The 18,672-nt window shown below is 36.1% G+C and overlaps 1 pseudogene; it reads left to right on the forward strand.

The window, feature by feature from the left end:
* Positions 1–18,100, forward strand: part of LOC149558214 (disease resistance protein RPV1-like) — a 31,504-nt pseudogene extending 13,404 nt beyond the window's left edge.
* The last annotated feature ends 572 nt before the right edge of the window (positions 18,101–18,672 follow it).

Genomic DNA, 18,672 nt, shown 5'->3' on the forward strand with positions numbered 1-18,672 from the left:
AGGGATTTGTCATGAAAAGAGGGCTTAAAGCAGAAGATTTTGAGGAATTCAATGTTACTATAGCTGATGGATTCACTATGCCTTGCACACGGGTGGTGAAACAACTCAAGATGACCTTAGGAGATTATGAGTTATGTGATGACTTCTATGTGGTTGGTATTGGGGAGACAGATCTTGTATTGGGTGTTCAATGGTTGCACTCTATCGGAGGCTATTACATGAACCATAAAACTATGAAATTTAAATTTCATTCCAATAGAAAAGAAGTCATATTGAGAGGGTTATCGAATGGAGCACCTAAGGCGGTCTCTGCAAAGAGGATGGAGAGGACTTTTCGAAGAGGACAAGTAACATGGGTAGCAGGAGTCATAATCCAACCAACAAGCTCTCCAAAGAATCAAGGTAATTTCCATTTTGAAATTCAAAATATTCTTGATAAGCATAGTATAGTTTTCAATGATTTGCCTCCAGGATTACCAACAGATAGAGGTTTTGAGCATGTTGTAGAGTTAGAACAGGGTGCCAAACCAGTTATAACAACCCCATACCGCCATCCAAGAGGTTATAAGGAAGAAATTGAAAAAACTATTAAAGAACTCCTGGACATGGGATTCATAAGGCCTAGCTCTAGTCCATTTGCATCATCTATGGTACTTGTCAAGAAAAAGGATGGTACAATGAGAATGTGTATAGACTACAGGGCTCTAAACAAGAAGACCATAAAAAATAGGTATCCCATACCACACATAGATGAACTCATTGATGAGTTACATGGTGCTGTATACTTCTCAAAAATTGACTTAAGATCAGGCTACCATCAAATCCGAATGAGGAGTGAAGATGTGGAAAAGACTGCTTTCAAATGTCACTATGGGCACTTTGAATTTCTTGTTTGCCATTTGGACTCACTAATGCACCTGCAACATTCCAGTCTTGTATGAATAAGGTATTCAGTTAACATCTTCAAAAAAAAATTTTGGTATTTTTTGATGATATCTTGATATACAGTAAAACATGGGAAGAGCATCTAAAGCACATAGACACTGTTTTGGGAATCTTGGAGCAGCAATCCTTCTATGCTAAGCTATCTAAATGTGAGTTTGGTTTGACAGAGATCTTATATTTGGGACATATTATAAGCTCTAAAGGAGTACAGGTTGATCAACAAAAAATCCAGGCAATTTTGGATTGGCCTCCACCCACTAATCTTACACAGTTGAGAGGTTTCTTCGGGTTGTGTAGCTACTATAGGAGATTTTCCAAGGGATTTTCTCAGCTTGCTGCCCCCTTGACTGATTTGACAAAGAAAGGAGCTTTTGTTTGGATAGAAGAGGCACAAAAAACATTTGATAAGCTTAAGGAGGTAATGAGTTCATGCCCTGTGCTTGCAATTCCAGATTTCTCTTTACCTTTTGTTGTTGAATGTGATGCTTCTAGAGAAGGTATAGGGGCTGTCCTAAATCAAAAGGGATATCCAATAGTATTTGAGAGTAAAAAATTAAATCAATCAGAGAAAGGGTACTCCATCTATGATAAGGAAATGTTGGCAATCATGCATGCACTTCATAAGTTTAGACAATATTTGGTATGTGGGAGATTCATTGTAAAGATAGACCATAATAGCCTCAGGTTCTTCTTGAACCAAAGGGATTTGAATGATCGTCAACAAAAATGGGTAAGCAAATTGCAAGCTTATAATTTTGATATTGAATACATGAAAGGAAAGAATAATGTGGTTGCTGATGCTCTCTCAAGAAAGCCCACTTTGTGTTCCTTATCATCTATCTTTGCTAATTGGAAAGTCTCCATAATTTTAGAGTATGCTAAAGATTCATTTGCCACCAAGATTTTGGATAAGTTAGTGGATGATAATAGGTACAAGGTTGTTGATGAATTGATTTATTACAAGAACAGGATCTTCTTAGTGCCAGGGTCAAAAATTAAGGAGAGGATATTGAGGGCCTTTCATGACACACCTTTGGCTGGTCACCAGGGATACTTCAAGACATACAGGAAAATTTGAGAGTGGTTTTCATGGAAGGGTATGAAGGAGGATGTCCTTAAACACATTAAGGAATGTATGGTATGCCAACAAAGCAAGAGTGAGCAAAATTTTCCTGCAGGGTTGTTGCAGCCACTTCCTATTCTCGAACAAAAATGGGAAAGTATTTCCATGGATTTCATCACTGGGTTGCCCAAGGTTCAAGGTAAGGATTGCATATATGTGGTGGTAGATAGACTAACTAAGTATGCACATTTCTTTCCTATCACATCTGATTTCAAGGCATCACAAGTGGCCGAATTGTTCTTCAAGGAAATTTTTAGATTACATGGTTTGCCTAGAAACATTGTTAGTGACCAGGACAGTAGATTCCTCAGCTCTTTTTGGAAGGAGCTCTTTCATTTGGCAGGAACTGAACTCACCCCCAGTACTAGCTATCACCCTCAAACAGATGGACAAATAGATATAGTTAATAAATGGATAGAAGGATATTTGAGGAACTATGTTTCAAATCAACAACATGCTTGGGTGAAATGGTTACACCTAGGGGAGTATTGTTACAATACATCTCATCACATGTCTATTGGTATGCCTCCTTTTCATGCTCTTTATGGTTATGATGCCCTTTCCTTTGTTGATCTAATACTTTTCGATAGCAGAGTACCTGCAGCAAGTGATTTCATCAAGCAAAGCCAAGACATAATAAGGTCCCTCAAGGATAATCTATAGCATGCACAAAACCAACAAAAGATATATGCTGACAGGAAAAGGATTGAAAGATCTTTTGAGGTGGGAGATTTGGTATTTGTTAGGTTGCAGCCATATAAGCAAAGCACCTTGAAGAGAAGTGGGGCAGAGAAACTCAAGCCAAGGTTCTATGGGCCTTATAAAATCATCAAGAAGGTAGGAGAGGTAGCTTATGAATTGGAGCTCCCACCAAACAGCAAAATACATAATATTTTTCATGTATCTTTCTTAAAGAAGGTTCTAGGCAAGAAAACCATAGTATCTACAGAATTACCACCTCTTGATGATGAAGGGAAATTAGTTTTGATACCAGAAGAGATTTTGGATACAAGAGAGAAAAGGTTGAGAAATAGGAGCATCATAGAGCATTTGGTCAAATGGAAAGGATTACCACTAGAGGATGCAACTTGGGAAGGAGCACATATTCTTGAGAATTCCAACCTTCATTGCTTGAGGACAAGCAATATTTGGGAGGGGAGGACTTTTCATGTCCCCTAGTCAAATAATTAAAAAAAAAAAACCTTTGTTAAGGCAGGCAGGCTCCAAAAAGGTGAAATTTCGGAAAAAGAGGCTAAGCTTTGGAAACCAATGGACTAATAAATAAAAATTATTATTAAATTATATTTTATTAACCCCTCTTGGACGTGAGTTAGGGTTATGCCCTCTTTAAAAGGGGTTTGGAGGCATTTTGGGCTCATTCTACATCTTGATTCTTGCTAATTTTCTTGTTGTTCTTCAGAGGCTGCCAAACCTGTGGAGAAGGAGACCCAAGAATGGAAGTTTGTAGGTTTCCAAGAAGGCTAAGGATGGGAGTTTGAAGCCATTCCATGAGCATGCTCATACAGAGTTTGCCTTTGTGCTGAATAGTGCCGATTTGGGTGTTTTCGGGGTTGTTTTTGGTTTGAGTTTGGGTTTTCAATTGAGTGTTTCATATCAGTTTGGTTTGCTACTGTATTTCAGACTTTATGATGTTAAAATAGAGCTAAATATATGTATTGGGTCATGATTAAACTTCTGAGATAGTTTATGAGTGTTTTGTGGTGTTTCTGAGCATTTTTGTGTTAATTTCGGGAGCCTGATTGAGCATAGTTTTGCCCTACATTTGTGAGCTGTTGTGTAAAGGCTATACAAATCTGGAAATTTCATTTTGTAGGCTTTTATGCTTCTGAAATTTCTGTAAAAATGTCCATTTTCAGATTTATTAATAATTTGTGAAGTTGTGAAGTTTTTGGCACTAATTTGGACATACCCGATTTGGGTTTTATTGGGAAATTGGCAGATCTTTGTAATATTGGTTGTTTGATTTTAAAGTTCTGATTTGAGGCTAGAAATATCATAAAAAATTAGTAAAGGGACATTTCTGTCTGATAGGTGCAAGACTACATTTACTACCAAATGGGCTACCTATGCTTATAGTAAGATTCCATTTGGACTAACCAATGCAGGTGCTACATTTCAGAAGGCAATGGAGATGGCCTTCAAAAGTGTGATTTAAAAGTTTGTATTAGTTTACCTTGATGATATCATAGTGTATTCAAATAATGTAGAAGATCATTTTGATCATTTGAGACAGGTGTTCTTAAGGTGTAGAAAGTTTGGGGTATCCCTTAAACCAAGCAAGTGTGTCTTTGCTACCAATCAAGGAAAATTATTAGGACACATTGTATCTAAGGATGGTTTAACCATTGATCCAGAAAGAACAAAAGCAATACTTTCTCTCCCTCTTCCTAAACATAAGAAAGGGTTGCAAAGTTTCCTTGGTAGGGTAAATTTTGTGAGACGATTTATCCCTAATCTTGCTACCATGGTAAAACCCCTTATGGCTATTCTCAAGAAAATAATGGTCTTTGCATGGACCAAGGAAGGGAAGGAAAGTTTTGAAGAGATCAAGGTAGCCATAGCCTCAGCCTGTACTCTCATTAATCAAAATTTTGAAAAGGATTTCATCCTTTATGCCCTTGGCGGTGAGTCAAGCATTTCCGTTGTCTTGACTCAAACAAATGATAAAGATGAAAAGCATGCCATAGCCTTCTTTGGTGAAGGGCTTAAAGAGTATGAAGACAAATACAACTATGTAGAGAAGCAAGCCCTTGCAATCATTAGAGCTTTAAAGAAATTTAGACACCTTCTGTCTCATAATAAAATTCATTTGTTAGTACCCATGCGAGTGTGAATGATTTCCTTTTGAGCAAAGATATTAGTGAGAAAAGAGCTGGTTGGATTACTAAAGTAATGGAATATGATGTTGACATCTAGATCACCAAGCTGGTAAGAGGGAAAGGGTTTTGTAAATAGATGATATCATATTAGGAATTAGATGAAAAAGTTTCTATGATACTAATAGAACAACAAGAGACAAGAAATGATGACCCAAGGAATTGGATGGATGATATGAAGAATTTCTTATTAGGCAATGGATATCCTCAAGGATTAGATAGAACTAAAAGGAGATAGTATAGATTACAATCAATTCCTTATGTTATAGTTGATGGTATCCTTTTCAAGAAAGATTTTAATGGAGCCCTATTATGATGCATTGACATAGACCAAGTTGAAAGAATGATCAAAGAGCTTCATGATGGTTCTGATGGTGGTCACTTCTCAGCAAGGACAACTACAATGAAGATCATGAGGGCTGGTTACTACTAGCCATCCCTATTCTGTGATTGTCATAGGTATGTGAGGAAATGTGGAAATGTGCCTTCTTTTTTGGTACGTAAAATCTTGCAGCTCTTCCTCTTCATCCCATTCAAGTGGACCAGCCTTTTGCTCAATGGGGATTGGATTTCATAGGCCCTATAAATCCTTCTTCTATTTTTGGTCACAAATAGATTTTAGCTACTACAGATTACTTCACCAAATGGACAGAGGCAATTGTATTAAAGGATGCCATAGAATCTTTAGTTGTTGAGTTCCTTGATAGAATTATGACTAGGTTTGGTACCCCTTCAACCATTATTTTAGATAATGTAAAATCTTTTGTAGGAGCTTAGATTTGTGCATGGGCAGTTGACCATAGTATCTACTTGAGCACATCCTCAAACTACTATCCTCAAGGCAATGGTTTTGCTGAGTCATCCAACAAAAACCTAACTAGGATTATGAAAAGAACTATAGAGGATAACCAGAGGTGTTGGCATCAAAAGTTGAGGACTGCACTGTGGGCTGACAGAATAACACATAAGAGGTCAATAGGAAACTCACCATTTATGTTGGTATATGGTAGAGAAGCAAGGCTTTCAATTTCATTAAATTTCCCATCCCTAGAACTAGCTCATCAGTTGGGGCTAATTGAAGATGATGCCATGATAGTGAGAATGGTAGAGTTGATGGAGCTGGAAGAGAAAAGAAGTCAAGCCATGCAAACCCTAGAAACACATCAGCAGCAAGTGAAAGGGAGCTTTGACAAGAAGGCTAGGGTCAGAATCTTCAGAGAAGGTGATTTGGTTTTCAAATGGGATGTAGACAAGGAAAAACTAGGGAGACACTCAAAATTTGATGCACTATGGAGTGGTCCCTATGTGATTGTTAGTTGCAAGCAGGCTAATGCTTTTCAATTAAGCAAGCCTAGTGGTGAAATTTTGCCTATCCCAGTCAATGGGATCTATCTCAAACCATGTTTTTGATAGGGGTTAAAGTTTTATGTACATAGGTAGCTTAATTTTCTTCCTATTGTTTTCCAGCTTTCCAAGAAGTACACAAGCACATGTGTTTTGCTGAGTTGCACAGGAGCAGAGACAAAGCTTTCAGTGTTTTACTACCCTAGAGCTAGTGTTAGGGTTTCATAATGCACTGATCCATAGTTTTTAAGATTTTATGGCCCAATGAATGCATAAGGTCACTGGTCATACCCATAGCTGGCTTGCGTCCCCTCTGAGTCACCAAAAATGTTACCTATTTTTGCCTCCTGCCAAAAATTTGAATTCAAATATCTAAGCCCACCCAACGGTCTCTCTCCACTTTTATATTATTTAAACGCCATGGAGATTAAAAATAAAAATAAAAAAAGAGTAAGAAACCTTTTTGTATCCCATATATTCCCTAAGTTTATTTTTTCTAGCCCACAACTTTCCCCACCATCAGATCTTTTGTGATCTATAGTGGGCACTTTCCCGTATTCTCAAAATGTAATATCTTTACATAATGTGGAAACACGCTTTTTTTCCATGTGGTTTTGTGGTTCCAACCCTTTCAGTATGCTGCTACAAATAGGGTGGACAAGGTGGCAGAGGTGAGATGGCAATTTGATTGGTGCCCACTTTCCCGCATTCTGTGTTTTGTCAGACTTCCTAGCAATGCAGGCAAGTGCTAGATCACCATGTGTCCTCGCAGGCCCAAAGGAATAGAAGTTATAGCAATGTCACATGTTCTCAATTGTACCTTCCACCATTTGATGCAAATAGATCAAGGGCTAGCACTTCCCTACATTATGAAGATGCAATGATATTTAGGAATGCGGGCAAGCGCCTCGCTACCACGTGTCTCTGTGGGACCTATTTCTTGTGTGGGTTGCCAAGGTGGTGCCAGTTGGATGCTAGGTTGTGTTGAGTAGTTCGTGGGCCTAGAAATGGTATGGGCAAGTGTAGTATAGTAAGATCTTTTATGATCGTTGATCTCATGGAGATCAATGGTCAGTGCTTTCCCACATTCTGGAGTTATGAGGAAATTAAACTATGTAGGAAAGCACCTAAAGCGCACATGTCCTAGCGGGCCTAGCTAAGGAAAAATATAGAAAGGAAGCATAGTTAAGACTGGCAGTTGGGAGACCGCGATGGTCAGGGATTTGAAAAGGTGGCTCAGTTAGTTGGTTTGGTGGTCAAACTTAGGAAGGCCTTGCGAGGTGACAGAAAAATAAAAGACTATTGGCCCACGTGGCTCAGTTTGGTTGTAGGACTTGTTGACCTACTAACTTTGCTGACTGATGAGATGGAAATGAAGGAAATCGAGTTTTCTTACACAATTTGATCCTCATGAGCAATTCCAACCACTCTCGAATGAAAGCTGAACCCAGGAGAACAATCCACCACCCTAGTTTATCCATCTACTTGGTCAGAATGGTTTAATGGCATCATTTCTCTCAGGGTCCTCATTGAACAAAATATTAGATTTCATTGCCCAGATCAGATTTTCTCCAGATCTTTATCAAGACTTAATGGTAGTGGTTGTGGAGTAACTTTAGTTAGAAAGTATTTCAGTTATGCCTAAGCTATAAAGGCAATTTTTGTAGATTTTGTTGAGGTCAACTCTTCTCTATTTTCTCTGATATTGCTCTACAATTTCACTGTAAATCCCCTTTGCCTCTAAATTATATGACATTCTTATCTCCTTCAGCCATTGATGTGAAGTGTAAGAACTATTTGCATCTCATTGGTGTATTGTAGATATCTGCAATCTTGCATGACTATATCTCTTTTGGCCTATGAATGGTATATAAGTGAATCCTCTCTTTCCTCGTGTCATTCATTTGGATTTTTGTGATTTGCATGTGATTGTTAGATTAAAGCAAGTCTGGATGTGTATATCTTTTGGTGTCATGATGGTTCAATAGTGCATGTATGGGCAGAGATTGGTTTGAAGACTCTATTTTTGGTGCATCACCCCCCTTAGGTTAGAATAGGTAGATTTTCTTCTATGCATTCCTTCTCCCTTTTCCTCTCCAAGAGTAATTAGGTGCACCTTGATAGTAAAGGAAGCTAGCCTTCTCCGGAGACTCAACCTCATAGTTCAAGTCTGACAACTTGGAGGTTGTTTTGCATGTTTCACAATGTTGTTCTTAGGTAAAAAGTTTTGACAAGGGTGCAAAATTTTGTGAAAATAATAAATATACTCTAGCAAGGCTTATTAGACAACCTACACTAATACTATGTTTCTTGCAATGTAGATCTTGTTCTTTTATTTAATCCTTGGTCTCCGATCAAAATTTGTCAACTAAAGATAAATGGATATAAGAATTTTCATCTTCATTCTAATACAAAGGTTTTATTATTATTGAAGAAATTTAATAGGTTTTTCTTGCCCATTTTGACTTAGTAATGTGCATTCTAGTATATTATATTGATTGATTGAGTGGGTAGATGAATTCCCCTTCCTTCTTTAGTCTTGTGTTAGAGAATGTGAACACATACGTAGTCAAATGAAACTTCTTGCTACTCTGAAAAACAACAGAAAGTGACTTCTTACTAGTCTAAAAGTAATAGAGAGCATAGGAGTTTTTGTAACTTTTATTTATTTATATTCCTTTATGTGTCTGTGGTATAATCCCATAGGTTTTTGTAATATAACCCCATAGGTTTTTGTTACAGTTGTTCCTCAACAAATAGATGACTTCACTTGGTTAATTCAAAGATTTATCATTATATCATTTTTGTTGCATATATTCAACTTGCCTAATGTTTGAAGTTCCCATTGTTTGATTCCCAAATGGTAGATGTATACTCATTTCTTTAGCTTCAACTAGGTTGTACTACTCCCTCAAATGCCAACATAAAACAACACATAAATTACTTCACAAGAAATAGAGTATTAATTTTACAGGTCACGAGTCTACTAAATTTGCACTTACCAAGCACAAGAATGAATGAAAAATTAAAAAAAAAAATTTTGCAATCCCTACACTAGGTTTCCCTTAATCCCTGCCTAGTTTTCCTATAAAAACCAAGTTTGGGTGAAAAATGTAAAACCATTAGACTAGAGACAAACTCAGAGAGCTTTGATGGGAAGGTACAAGTTAGAATTATAATTTATTTGATAGGACTTGACCTATCAGCCTTAGGAGAGTAACCCACCAGCCATAGAAACAACTAGTTTGCATACTTACTCTGAACTTGCATATTTTCCATCCATGAGCCTAACAACTTGTTGAGAGGGATAGCACACAAGTTATAGTAAGGCCATAAGAACCCATGAGCAATCAACAAGAAGGTCAAGTGAGTTAAAGGCATCTCAAATAATTAGTATGTAGTCTATTGTATTGTTAAATGATTTAGCTCCTTGTTGTGCAAGAAGACATTCAACATATGAAGACTATGATAATGCTGAAATTGGCTTAAACTATTTTTACCTCTCTTTTTTTAACTGAAGAGAAAACCCCAATTTTGGAAAGTTATGCACTTGACTGGGAGATCAAAAGAGAGATATTGATAGAAAGTGCATTATCCTTGTCCTATGGCAGTATTAGATGAGAAATGTAGTCCATGAGCTCTTTACTCTCCAATAAGACCTTATAAGCTATCTCATTAATTTCCTCATCAACAACTTCCAAAATATAATTGTCTATGAAACTTTCAAAGTCTTTCTCTAAAAGACCATGATTATTGTGGTTCCTAAGTTGATTTTTTGATAAGCTTAGCAAGGTCCCATTATGTGGGTTGTGAGTACCATCAATGAGACCCTGATCTATATTTGTTAGTCATTTTGAATTAGGCCCTTTACTCATAGGATCCCATGATTAAAATGAGGAATGGGGCACACTTCCATTAGTTGAATTTCTAACCATTCCTATTGCGTTGTCAGATAATCTTAAAATTATTTCTAAAAAATTGGGAAAGAGAAGCTCTATATCTGATTCTGCCCTGACTATGTTAGAAAATGTATCTTGCCCAAAGAATGATAATTTTGTCTCTTCTTTCTCATCTTCAAGGACTTGTGCTTCTTTATGGCCTAAGGCCAAAGCTATAAAGCTTGGTGAAAGTGGAGGTCCCCAAGAGAAGATGTCTTGTGATCCAACTCTTCATCACTAAAGTAGCTAGTTTCAATTGTATTTCATTGGAGGATTTCTAAATTATTGATAGACGTTGTCACATTATCTTGATAATGAATCAATGTATGATCCCTTCGAGGATCCAAACTAAACACAACCTCCAAACCCCCGCTTCCCTATTTGGCAATGTGACTTGAATATGTTTCTGCCATTGCTCCCTTGTAAAAGGTGTTGGGGGCATGGTCAACATGTAATGGCTGAGTGGAGAATGCTGTTACCTGTGTCCTAACCACATTGAGGTTGGGAATGACTTCCATTTTATTTTGGAGTGCTTGAACACCGTGGGCTATCATTGAGTGACTTGAATCCACACAATTTATGTTATTCAAACACTTGTTTGGGACTTGAAGAATGATAATATTTTCTTGAGCTTCCTCCATAAGAAATATATTGTTGGTTCGAATGAAATCCACATTGATATCTTGTCCATCTGGTAAAAGAGATTTTTTTCTAACTCATTCCTCTTCTTGATACAATGAACATTTGTAAGCAGCAGAGGACTAATATGAACATACTCTGTCTAATCCATTATACCCTACCCTACATTTTGTAGAAAGGTGGCCTAGCTTACATTGCTTATCATTAACCATGTCTGGAGAGTCAATTTGTAACTTTTGTGCCAGATCTCCAAACTTTGATCTAAAAATAATCTCAGAGGGATTATTCTTTCTGAGGTCTTTTAGGAAACAAAATCTGGGATACAATCTTCAAAGGAGTAGTAATCGATTGTCATGAAAATGCCTAGAGAGCTACCAATAATTTTGAGAATGTCCATATCTCGGTACTTTAAAGGAAACAATGGAAAGGAAATCCATATCAGGGAAAATGAAAACACAATTTGGCAATGAATAAAATTTGTGACCTAGGTCAAGGTAACCAACCCCCTTCCAGACACAAACCAGTCCTTTTTTGTGTGTATCCTATCCCTTGATGCTTAAGCTCAAGTTTTCAAGAGGGTGTTTTGAGAAAGAGGGTGTTCTTATGAATTGAATTTTGTTTTGTTAAAAGATTATTTGGATTCTTCTTTATTAAAATAGAAGTTTTTAGTTTTTAGAAGAAGGTGAAAAATGGTTGATCATAGGAATTGTTCTAATATATTTTCTATCATTCATCAATAAATCAAATTAAAAAAAATTCTATTAAAATTATTTCAAATAAAATTTGATTTTTAACTTGTTTCTTTATGTGCACTGTATAAGAGATAGTTATTTTTCCCATGAGAGCACTAATTTTCTTAATTTTTTTAAGCTAAACTAGACTATGAAATCTTTGGAACCATCAAATTTAAAATGTTTTGAAAATAAAAAGCATTCACTACCTAGATGATCAAAAAATTTAAGCGCTCTTATGGAAAACTTCCAGAATTCTATCACTTCTAATGTTTCTATTATAGTAACCTTTTGGTTCCTTTCTATTTGTCCATAACATAACTTTTTGTTCCTTTTTTTCATGCGAGCCATTCCTATTTTATTCTTGTAAAAGCTCTTTTTTTTTTGCATTTCAAAAATTCCCCTCTACGCTCTTCCTTTGTTCTTATAATTGCAAGCACACTAGTAAAATTAAAAGCCGTTGTAAATATGTGATCCTTGATCCTTGAAAGTAGATGATGAATAAGCTAGAAAGGCAAATTGAATGTATTGTGTGTTGAGGAAAAGTGGTGCAAAATTTTCCAATTTTATGTTTGTTCCTACATCTAACATGAAATAAAAAATATGGATTGGATATGGTATAAATACCCCACCACCATTAAAAATCACATACTAAAGAAATCATTAGGCTTGAAAAGTAGGTCAACTTTGACTATTTAACACTTTTAGCTTGAGAATCAAACCTTAATCTATGATACTTAAGTCATCTGCAAATACCATGATCAATTCATTTCTATTTTTCATGGGATTTCAATAAGAAGAAAAGGCTGAAAATTTCTTGAAAACATAATCCAATCTATAAAGAACCTTTTCTCAATACAAATTTATTCTATGTTTTAATTAAAAGTTCATTTGTTTGAGGAGGGGATTTTTACACATAAGGAATCTTAATTTGAATCAAGAGCTATTGAATATGTGTCATTATGTTCTCATCTATATTCCTCAAATACATATTTTATGAACTTTTTAAATAAATATAATATACAACATGTTTAGTAAAAATGACAGGGAAATGGCTAAAATCGAAGATAAGAGGTCACCTTACAACATCAAATAAAGCTACAATAACAAGCCATGACACTCTAAAGTAGAACCAACTATCACTTTAAAAAATAATCAAAAACCTTTGCCAATGTATTTAAACCAAGACATTTAATACCACTATCACTATAGAAATTAACTATACAATTGTTCTTCAATGAAACAAGAACTTTGTAAAACTAGTACATCTAAGATCCATTGTTTGTTGATAGTAGAATTAATATCCATAATTATCTTTAATTAAAAAATACTAAAAGAAAAGAGTTTAACTTAGGAGTAGGACAAAAAAATAGCAAAACTATTATCCATCAGACCATAATAGAAAAATATTTGGATCTATTTATAACCTCTTAGATCCTAAAGAGACATGTGAGATCGTTTCTTCAATCCTCCACCTCTTCATTCATGGGGTTGGATTCCTTTTTTCAAACCATGCCTATACCTTGTTTTCCCATTAACAACTCCAAGAATTGAATTTTACATCAGACCATCATCTATAGAGAGAAAATGATGCTGAAATAGTTCAATATAATTATACGAGGAGAAATATTTTCTTAAGTAGTGACCCTATTTTGAAGATATTTAATATATAGCCCATTAAATTTTTTTCAATTTTTCATGCATTTGGGTTATGAGTTCCTCATATCCTTAACTTTTCTATAGGAATATGGGAGGTATTTTCCAAGTCCCTCATACCCTAAAATTACTTGGGTTCACCATAATCTCTACAGAATTTCCCTTCTCCATGTCTTCAACATCCTCCTCCATTATCTCATAGTCCTCATCCTCAGTACTTTTAGTTTCCTTATTTCCCTCCAGTGAAAATTCCTAGTTTGTGACCATCACAATTTTACTTTCTAAATTTATGTTTTACTTCCATTTTGATTCATAATCTAGTAGATCATCTTTTCCTCGAACTATTTTCCTCTTTCTATTTATTACAGGTTTCACCTCTCTTACCATCCTCATATTATCTTGCATCCCTTGAATCTTCCTTATTAATCTCATTAAAATCCTTCACTTTGGGATTTGTTTTTCCTTACATTAATGAAGTTTTTCTTTAGTTGGGCTTTTGATTTCACTAGCATAGTATCCAATAGAGTTTTCTAAAAGGAAAAAACATTTGAGGTTTTCTCTTTAACAAGGGTTTTACTAGACTTAACCTGTTTTCTAATATTAGGGCCAAACTTAATATTCTCCTAGAAAGGATCACTAATCAAAAGTTCACTTTAATGATTTTAACAAGGATTCTATGACAATTGATAAGTAATGCACCTATATGTATAGAAGGAGAGTGGCTATAAATGTACTGGTAAATAAAAAACATTGGCCCTTGATGGAGAACAAGATTATCACCTTTCTCAATAGTATTTCTCAGTGTTTAAAAAGAAGAAAAAAAAGGGGGGGGGCATTTTTCCTTTTTCCATGTTTGATATGATTTAGGATAGGTAAGTGGTAACCATGAAAGATAGTGAAGTATCCCTCTAAAGTGAAGTATTTTACAACAAAAAGGAAAATAAAAGAAAAGTGGACAGGGAAAAAGAGAGAGAATGCCCATTGTTGGAGGAGACAACCTTTGACTTTTCTTCTTTCTCAAGAAACTTCTTCAAATATTTTTATAGTTACCATTTCCCTTTCTTTCCACCTTCTCTAATTTTCACTCCAAACCTTCTATTTCCACTATCAATTTAGGAGTAACCTAAAAATTGAAACTACCAATGGAGAGATGCCCTTACTGCTAAGAGTTGATGAATTTCATCAACAACATACTATCGAAAGATCTCACAGCATGGATGTAATTCAAAAGACCCACTTTCTAAAATAATTCCAATAAGTTTAAATTTTGGGTTCTTTCCTAACACTCCTTTTGTTCTACATTTTAAATAGGCTTCCCTATTATCCTAACATTCTTGAAGCCCAACTGGGAGACACTGTATGACATAAAATGAATTGTTTTCTTAGTAAGAATACTAAGTCCTTGAAAATGGTCCTTATCATAGTCAGAGATAAGTTTTATGATGGTGATGTTGTAGGACATTTAAAATTCCATCACATATAATAAAATTTAATGATTAACCTTATATAAAGATGCTCCTTGAAAATAAATTTACTCTTGATATAATTTTTTGCAATGCCTAGCCTATTAAGAGTAGATCATGATAAAACATGTCCGTGTATCACATTATTAGTCAAGTGTACAAAAGACAATAAAAATATTTTTCTGTTTGTATAAGTCTCACTTTCCAACTTGCTAGTTTTCTTTGAAAACTTTCAATTGGGCCACTCTAGTAGTTACGAAGACCAAATTTCACAGGGAAGGGAAGATCAAGATAATAATTTAGTGTGGAATCAATATTGTAACCAAAGATTCTTGAGATCTCATTTTGGGTAACATAGTAAGTATTGAAAAAATATAACTTACTCTTTTCAAAATTGATAAATTAACTTTTTAAAAAAGTATAGTTGTTCAAAATTTCCTTCCACATTTTTTCTTAAGAGATACACACCAAACAAGACAATATACAACTATAAGTATTGTATATTTTAAGTGTAAACATAATGTTGCTTGAGATTTTTAGACCTCCTGCAATGTAATTTTGTCTTCTATTCAGGAGAGGTTCATTTTTTTTTGCTTCTGTTTTTGTTTATAGATTAGGATGTGTAAACTATCGAGTGCAATATTTTAACACACAAATAAATCTTTTATTGCGCGTGGACTATATTTTGCATCTCAGGGTATAGTCGTCCTCAATACATTTACTGACTTGCACACTTAACAAACAAAGGAATATCTGTATAGAAATAACAGCCCGTAAAATAGATTGCGAACTAAACTTGAACTTTAAGATTCTTATATTATGAATTTAGGAAAATCATCAGTATGTATACGATGCATCACGTAGTCAGATTAACTTAGGACATCCAAACTAAGAATTGAGCATTGATAGGTAATAATCACACATTACACCCACATTCTTAAGGGATTTGGATATCCTCAATACTCCCTCGCTAGCCGTTTTTAGTGTTAAAAAGTAAACTGCCCCATTCAAGTAGGTTGACTTGCTCTCCTTAGTCTATATTATACAAACCCCCAATTTGAAACATTTTTCAATTTGATGGTAACATTGTTAATTATGAATGGTCAATATTGTTTGTAATCATCTCCACATATATAAGTTTAGTTTTTTCCTTTTCCCTTCTATAAATTCGAAAAACTGGCTCTATCTCTGTAATTAGTGCTCCTTATATTGAGTGGCAGCTAGTAAGGTGTAATATATGGAAGGCGATTTGTAGGTACGAAGAACGATTGACAAAGAGAGTTGTGAAAGATGTGTTGAATACCTTGAAGATTACTCCCCTGGATGTCCCTCTCCATCTTGTGGGACTCGAAACACATATCTCTGACATACTCAAAAGATTACATCTGAATTCATGCAGGCACACCACAGTGAAACTGGGAGTCGGCGGTCTCGGCGGCATCGGGAAAACCACCTTGGTCAAAGTTGTTTACAATAGAATTTATGCAATGTTTCACGCTCATTTCTTTGCACAAAATTACGACCCTTGAGGAATTGCAACGAGCAATTCTAAGAAGACTAGTAAATTACCGTGGTGAAGTTTCAAGTGTTGCCGAGGGGAAAGTTCTGATGAGAAATCTATTATGAGGATCTCGTGCCCTTGTCATATTGGACAATGTGAATGATATGAGCCACTTGGATGCAGTCAACGGCAATTGGTTCGGGCCTGGTAGTCGACTCATCATTACATCCCGAGATCGACACATCCTCAATCTTGCTAAGCTTGATTCAGTTCCTCAAATGAGTGGGCTACGGAAAAGTGAAGCGCTTCAATTATTTTGTTGGCATGCATTCTCGAGGTCCTTCCCCAAAGCCAACTACAAAAACCTTTCTACAAGAATTGCAAGAGCCTGTCGGGATCATCCTCTTTCTTTACAAGTCGTTGGAGCGCATTTGTTTGATAAGAAGGAGCCCAACGACATCCAATGTTGGGAAGAAGCTCTTTGTAACATTGTGGAAAATCAAGAAATATCCAGAGTCCTCCGAATCAGTTATGATGGACTTAGCCAGGTTGAGAAGGAAATGTTTCTGGATATAGCTTGTTGCTTTGCTGGTGAGAGGAAAACTGACGCTGTTACTTTCTGGGATGTTTTATATCCAGGCAGAGTTCAAACAGCCCTCAAGAATTTTTCGTTGAAAATGCTCATAAGCTACAGTGGACCTCAAGATATTCTCAATATGCATGACCTTGTGCGAGGAATGGGTAGACGAATTCAAGAACTGGCTGATAATAATAGCAGACTGTTCCTGCCAGCGGGAGCTGCACATAGAATTTTGAATAGGGACAAAGCAGAGAAAGTGAAAATGCTTGTTTAAGCAGAGGAGAATGTAAGAAATCCCGTTAGCGTCCACGCAATGCCTTGCCTACGCTACCTAGCTCTGCAAAATACAAAAGTAGTTGGCAACATTGGAAACATTGCTCCAAATTTGTTATGGATAAAAATCAAGAACTGTGAATTTGTCAGCAGTAGGCGTACACGGTTAAAACCAAATACATTCCAGCTGGATAGCAGTTGTTCCCAAGTAGGGATTTTAACTGTAGAGCATTGTGCAAGCCTTACAAGTATCCCCAAAACAGTTGACGGTTTGGTGAACCTCCGATGCGTTCATCTGCGGGATTGTGTGGCTCTCACAACACTTCCAAACACACTTGGTTACTTGCCACAACTTAAGGAGTTGTGTTTTTACGGTTGTACCAATTTAAGAGGCCTTCCTAACTCTGTGGGTAACTTGAAGCAACTTAAAATGCTGAAGTTGATAGACTGCACAAAGATGAGGAATCTTCCCAGTAGTGTGGGAAATTCAGGTCAGCTGGAAGTGCTCAACTTTGAGAGGATGTTCAGGGCTAAGGAATCTTCCCAACACAATAGGCGACTTGGCACAACTCCAACATTTGTTTATACGTGGTTGTTCCGGTTTACAGAGTCTTCATCACCCATTAGACAAGTTACAAAATCTTAGGAGATTCCGTTTCTCAACTCCTCCACACCCAGAGAGCTTTCACGATTGGGTTTCCAAGTTAGCCCAGCGTAGAGAGTTAAACAGGTAAAAAAGGACACTACTGAAGAACTTTGAAAGAAGATATATTTCTGTTGATTTGTTTGAAATTTTCTCTCATCATAACGTACTGATTAAAATGATATTTGAACTTGCAGAAGCGTCGGCTTAGGAAGCTTGGTGAAGAAGAAGTTGAATGCCTACTTTGTGTACTTTGAATGTCTAAGTTGAATGTCTACTTTGTCTACTTTGAATGGTTAAGTTGAATGAAAGGGAGATATTGATGAGTGATAAGTACAAATACCTACGCACGGGGTCACTTTTGTGAGAAATAATAAATTTCAAAATCATTCACAACCCTAAATCTAAAAAACTTCAAACTGGAAAGCTTTAAACATTAAACTTGCAGCTCTAATGGCTGCATACTACAATGCCTGGAGCAATCACTGCTTCAACAAGTCAAATCAAACAACAAAATACAAACTTACAGAATGACACAAAGAAAGCACGTGCAACTGTAGTCACGGAATAATCTTCCTCTGTCTCTGCAACAACTAGATCTACTGATCACTTCCTTTCCACTTTTTCTCTGCAACTTCTCTGCTCTGCTGAACTCTCTCTATCTATCTGTATCTTTGAATCTATGAATGAATGACAAAACATTCCTTTTTGTCTTTGGCAAAAATATTTTCCCCCTCATTTGCAAATTCAAAAATCTCACCAACCAAAATAAATGTTTATGACTGTTGATAGGTCGCCAGGGATGGTAGGTGGGCGTTTGGCTCCAGGGAGAAACGACCATCTACAATTAATATTCCAACAACTTCGTGTATGCAGAGACAATGAGGACATCGCAAGTAGTGACATTAGAGAGGCATTTGGTATGCAGAGACAACAAGG

This window comes from Cupressus sempervirens, chromosome 5 (genome assembly GCF_028749045.1).
Source record: "Cupressus sempervirens isolate cs-2001-9-10 chromosome 5, ASM2874904v1, whole genome shotgun sequence".
NCBI classification, from domain to species: Eukaryota; Viridiplantae; Streptophyta; class Pinopsida; order Cupressales; family Cupressaceae; genus Cupressus; species Cupressus sempervirens.